This window comes from Micromys minutus (genome assembly GCF_963924665.1).
Source record: "Micromys minutus genome assembly, chromosome: 5".
In the NCBI taxonomy this organism is placed as follows: domain Eukaryota; kingdom Metazoa; phylum Chordata; class Mammalia; order Rodentia; family Muridae; genus Micromys; species Micromys minutus.
The window spans coordinates 30,219,816-30,226,170 of record NC_137974.1 but is presented as its reverse complement, the minus strand read 5'-3'; the positions used below and the strand labels follow the sequence as shown (position 1 = coordinate 30,226,170).

General features: G+C 43.3%; 1 pseudogene across 1 annotated transcript in view; it reads left to right on the top strand.

Moving 5' to 3' along the window:
- The first annotated feature begins 1,655 nt into the window (after positions 1-1,655).
- LOC308420913 (DNA repair nuclease/redox regulator APEX1-like) overlaps positions 1,656-6,355 on the top strand; it is a 31,159-nt pseudogene continuing 26,459 nt past the window's right edge. Inside the window, exon 1 of the transcript in view lies at positions 1,656-1,717. The product of the transcript in view is annotated as a DNA repair nuclease/redox regulator APEX1-like (transcript). The remainder of the gene's footprint in view (positions 1,718-6,355) is intronic.

The window sequence follows — 6,355 nt, the reverse complement described above, 5'->3', positions numbered from 1 at the left end:
AACCACCCTCTCCATCTCAGCACCTTGGCATTCCCCTATACTGGGAAAATGAGTCGAAGACCTTTTCTCCCATTGATGTCAGAAAATGCTATTCTCTGCTGCATATGCACCTGGGGCCATGGGACTCTCCATGTGAACTCATTGGTTAGTGTTTTAGTCCCTGGGAGCTGTTCTCAATCTGTGGGTTACGATACCTTGGGGAGGGGTTGCCTAAGACCATCAGAAAATGTGATTTATTATGTATTTACATATAGTCCATTAACACTAGCAAAATTACAGTTATGAAGTAGCAAAGAAAAATAGTCTTATGGTTGGTGAAGAACTATGTTAAAGGGTTGCAGCCCTGTGAAGGTTTAGAACCACCGCCCAAGAACCTCATGAAACAGCATCGACTTGGTGCCTCCTGGAAGAGAATGGTTGCCATTAAAGTTTCCCAGTTTCTGTTTGTGCCTGGGTAGACCTATAGACAAATGCTACTCAGTCTTACTCAGAGACATGTCTTTTCCCAATGAGTAGAAACAAGCACAGAGATACCTGTCTGCCCAGGATGCTGAGAATAAGGATGGTCAAGTGCTTGCTCCTCTACAGGACATTCATTCCCCCTTTTCAAAGGCCCAGGAGGGACTCGATGTGTTGAAACAACATAAGGGACAAAAACCCAACTAACCAACCAACCAAACCAGTGAGGAAGGCTGCGGTTTGGCTTGTGTTCTGCATGGGACACAGCCAAGGCAGTCACTATCTTATACCCACAGTGGCTGCCTACAGTGGTTCTGTCAGCAGTCAGTCATAGGTTGGGACCTACCATCCCGGCTGCGCTTTGGGCTAGCAGGGGCAGACAGTCTCCTGGATGGTAAGCCATCATGCCGTGAGGGTCAGTCCCAAACCCATGGTGACACATACGATCCTGGCTAAATATTATTTTGATTTATAATGCAAAAGATCTGGATGTGAGAAAGGGGCATGTATATGCACATGTGCATGCACGTGTATGGGTGTATGTGTATGTGTGTGTGTGTGTTTGTGTTTGTGCATGTAGAGATAGAAATGGGAGGGAGATAGCAAAGGCTAAGGGTGACAGTAATCAGAATGCGCTATTTATAGATATGAAATCATGAAAGAACAAATGTAATAAAAGGAAACAAAAGGAATGTGAACATGGTGGTTCACACACACAATATTAGCACTTGGGAGGTAAGGTAGGAGGGTCACAAGTTCCAGGCCATACTGAGCTCTAAAAGATCAAGGGTAGTTTGAGCTATTAAGACTCCTCCCCCTACACACACACACACACACACACACACACACAGATTACATAGCTTGTTGACAGCAGAGAAGAAAAATAAAATGAACTACATAATAGAAGCACATACCATTCTGCAAACTCAGTATCAAAGCAATGAGCTGGACTTCTCAGAGATGTCATTATACCAAATAGTTAATTTTATTAGTGGTAAGGCGCTGCATTCCTGTAACAAACATTTCCGAGTGCTCAGTATACATATACAACTTAGTCATCTCTGATACCGGTGTTCCTCTAGACGATCCCCTCTCTCTTGCCCTGGCCTTCTTTCCAGGAAATCTGAAAAGTCTTGATGTATGCAAATGAAAGGTGACATTTCAAGGTAAATGATAATAGGAAAACAACTTTCCGTATGGGGAAGGTGTTTGCGACTGTTCCTGAGTATGTCAGCGACGGACTCACAGAGTACTTGAGGTAAGCGAGAGGAAATGACCAATGGAGAAGGGGCATGCTATAACAGCAGATAGCAGGGTAGACAGCATGTGCAGACGCAGGAGGCTCCAGGAGAGAACTGGGAACAGTGTTTAAAGAAACCATTGAAAAATAACGGAGCTATTCCCCATCCCCAAAGCAATCAATTATTCAGAGGTCTGTTAGTACACGGTGGTTCTTCACCACCAGTATTAGTCCAAAACCAAAGTGCTTGCTCTCATCTCTTTCCTCCCTGTGGTGGCCTGACAGCTGTAGTGTCCGAAGAAGTCACAAGTGAAGGGAAAAGCTGTGAAATTGAGTCATGGATAATATGGGGGAGGAAATGGTGGGTGTTGGCTGAGAGAAATAGGAACTCATAGTCTGTGAGGAAGACAGTTTCAACCACAGATATTAGAAATAGGTTCTGACAAATAGAGGTGGATGCTTGAGGACCCCAGGGGAGGAGTTAGAGAGAGGACTGAAGGAGCTAAAGGGGTTTGCAACCCCATAGGAAGAACAACAATATCAACCAACCAGACCCCCTAGATCTCCCAGGGACTAAACTACCATCCAAAGAGCACACATGGTTCCAGCTGCATATGCAGCAGAGAATGGCCTTGTCGGGCATCAATAGGAGGAGAGGCCCTTGGTCCTGTGAAGGCTCGATGCCCCAGTGTGGAGGAATGCCAGGTTGGGGAGGCAGGAGAGAGTAGGTGAGGGGGGGAGCACTCTCATAAACACAGGGGAGGGGGGAGGGTTTAGGCAGTTTCTGGAGGGGGAAACCAAGAAAGGGAATAACATTTGAAATGTAAATAAACCAAACCAAACAAAATAACCTCTCACCCCCAAACACTGGCAGGTAGGAGTTGTGTTTTATGACCGTGATGTGGAGTGGGTAGTTGTTGGATGGCTTTCCTCTGTTTGACCTAAAGCTCTCAAAAGACGGCTCTTGTTGGGACAGACATTCCAGCATGGCGTTTCTGTATTTTACAAGGGATCTGAGATGTACCACTTCAGAGTGAATTAGCAGCAAGTCTGTACATTTTTCTGTTTAGCAAACTCGAACGGTTTCCTGGGGAATACGTTCTGTTCTCCCTATGTCTTTCCCTTAGTCCCCAAACAGATTAGCACACGCTTTCCACATTGTCATTAGAGAGAGCACAAGGGAGAGACTGGGCATAGGGCATGGTAATTTTACACTTGAGACAGGGATGTACAAGATTTGAAGTTTCTAAATTCCTGCAAGACTCTTGGGTACAAGGTATCTTTTGCGTTCCAGCAAAAACTAACACAATATATAGAGTAATCCCTGTAGATGGCTAGGTCTGAAGACTGTGTCTGGAGGCTCTTATGTTCAGTGCTGGGAAACATTTTCATACTGTTTTCTCAGTGCCCAGCCTCACACTTGTAACAGATAATAATTACACAGACAGCTTTTGTTAATATTCAATAGGACCAAAACAGGGAAATGTAGATACAATTTCTCTTATCTCCTAACAATTTCCTCCTAGGTTTAATCTCCTGGGGGCCGCTTCCTCCTCTTTCCTACCATTGCTGCTACTGCCCACCCTCCCTCTGGAACTCTTACACATGTGAGCTTCCCTGAGTGACAGCTTGGAGGAGTCCTCTGATGTACAAGCTGACAAATCTCACTCATTGGAGGAAGCATCAGAAGTTCCATTAATGCTTTCAAACTTCATTTAAATAGGGAAATCTTCAGCTTGTATACACTACTCTGACATAAGCCAAGAAGAATATGTTATCCAATTTGAAGTTTTTGAAAAAACAAAAAACTAAAAAAAACCCTAAAATAGTGTACTATAGTTTGAACATTGCATTTGGTAGGGTTCACTGCTTCTCTACCCAAAGAGTATGGTCACCTGTCCTGTGCTGGAAATAGTTTCTGACCTTAGAAAGGGCCCTGGAGGCTTGTGCAGCATCTTAGCCTATTTCTTGCCTGTATGTCCCTGGGACAGTGTCCCTTGTCCTGCCAATGGTTCTTGTCCTGTAGTTGAACTGGTCTGTTTTGATTGGCCAGGTCCTGGAAACTCTCAATGTATGACTCAATCTCCTTGCAAGCCTTAGGCATCTTGTGGCCAGATTCACAAGTTCCTCGGCCATTGGATCCTCTTCCGGATAAAAGATGTTTTGGGGAGACTAGGCTTCATCTCCATCCCTTCAAGACCAATAGTGACCACTCCTATCTGCCTGGATGTCATATTAACCTTCTGTGGCTAAGTGTTGGGTGGGTATAGGCTGCCTTTAGGTAGTGATTAAGTATCCCGGAGGAAAGATAGCTATTTATCAGTATAGACTCAGACTCTATACGCCTTATCCCACATGCCATTACGTAGGGTAACTATAAACTTTAATGTGCCATCTTGGAAAACTTTGAGACTAGAAAGGACTGCTGTGATAATTCTGAGTACATAATATTTTAATTAAAATACTAAAATGCAATATAATTTTGATGAAGCATTTAGAGAGATCTATCTACTTTTCGTCAAAATAAAATACTTTGACTAAAAGTAAAAATGTGTGCAGATGATCTGGGAACTCACACCTTTTCCTGCGGCAGAGACTGAAAGAAGGTCATATTTTCTTTTCATAAGACGGTCTCTAGTTCAATAGCCAAGGGCAACAAGGACAGCCCTCTTAGAGACCACTAGTCCAGAGCTGAGCACCATGAAAGTTCCTAGTCTCTGTCATATCAACAGACTCCTGGAGGCAGAGTTGCTTTAACTGCCCAGAGAACAGTGGTCACTTGCTAGACAAGCAACATTGCTGATGAGGCCTTTGGGCCAGTGACCTTATTATCCCTCATGAACAGCTCTTGGCTGAGTCACCCTTTCACTGAGTCTACAGCCGGTGTGGCTTTGGGTCTTTTGATATCTCGGGAGGAATAACTAGATCCACAAAGCTCAACTGGCAGAGAGAGCACCCATCACAACAGAAGAAACAAGATCAAAGGAGCCTGCTGACCAAGCGACCACAGATGTGCTTTGTCCCCTGCAGCCATTTTCATGATTTACCAGAAGGCAAAATGCACGAGCCATGGTTCCTCAGGAAGAGGAAGCCCTTTAAAAGCAAAACACGTAAAACATGAAAGTCACAATAGTCACAATCTAGGAAATGTCACCTCAGAGAAAATACCCAGAGAGACTACATTATTTGGGACTAGAAAACAAACACTGCATTAAAACTGTCAGCTGGAGGAAGCAACCTCGAGAAAACTGCTTATTCTCAGATGAACTGGAATAGCTCTTTCAGTCCCGCTGTTATTTACCTGCCTTCAGCCCCAACCAAAGTTTCCAAATAATTACTAAGCAAAGAATAACATGGTATTTGCATCTTTTCAAATGAACCTAAAACAAAACCAAAACCAAAAAAAAAAAAAACCAAAAAAACCAAAAACAAAAAACTGATAAGTTCCTGAATTGGTTGAGGGAATGCAGGGGCTGGGGTGGGGGAGGGGATCACAGTCATTATGAGTCTCAGTGTTTGTAAAAGGAGGCCATCCATTAGTGCTGACCTCGAAGGAGCTGTTTACCAGCACCCAGAACTTAGGACTGCCGTTCAACCCCTTCAAGGAGGTTGAACCTTTTCATCTGGGACGATAAGAAAGGACTTTTGGGACTTATGTAGTGGTATGACAGACTTTGGCTTTCAGATCACCCTGGCGCCATCCTGATGGGGGGTTAGCCAGTGACACAGATCTGATCAATACTTCTGGGATGGTGGCCAGAGGAGTCAGTCTCCAGAAAACAGCATCTCTGTGCAGCCAAAGGCTTCAGCCAGTGACAGAAGAGTCTCCATGGTGAGGTCACGCCAGGAGAGGCTGACACCCTAGACGACAGTTTTGAGCAATAATTATTTGAGTCAGGATTTTAAGACACTGAGAGGCAATATTGCCTGTCACCTTGAACCTCACAAACAGTTACTAAAATGGGTGTCTTGAAGGGAATTATTATTATTATTTTAAAAAAAGTAAGCTATTGTCTCATAAGTCTAAAAGCCCATAAAAACAATAATATTTAATACAGAAGATTTTGGATCAAATGGCAAACAGGTTACAAAAAGTAAACGTTTACAAAGTTCAGCAAATTACGTTTTTTGCTTGTTTGTTTGTTTTCTTGGTTTTTTTTTTTTTTTTTTTTTTTTTTTTTTGCTTTTTTTTCTCTCTTGCAAAGGTAATTCAAGGCCAGGGAAGTACAATGCTGCATGCTGTGATCTTCAGGAGTTCTAATGTTCTCTTTCCCATTGTCTTTAAACCAAGCCGATTATCCCTAAGTCTGCATCCCCAGAACTGCGTGTGCACTCTCCTTTTTCCCTCTCAGAAATTTTATTTATTTTAATTTTAAGTACGTGGCTCTTTTGCCTGCATATCTATGCACTGTATACACGCAGTACCTGAGGAAGACAGATGAGCCCTTGGGACTGGACGAGAGTTACCATGTGAGTGCTGGGGAACCTGGAAGAGCAGACAATACTCTTTTGCTGAGCATCCTCTACAAACCCTGGACTCATTCTTTCCTTTTTTAAAAATTAGTATTTAGTTTCCTAGCTTTTTATACAACATATTTTAATTATATTTTCCTTTCCCCTAAAACCTCCAGATTCTCCCCTATCCCCTTTCCCTTC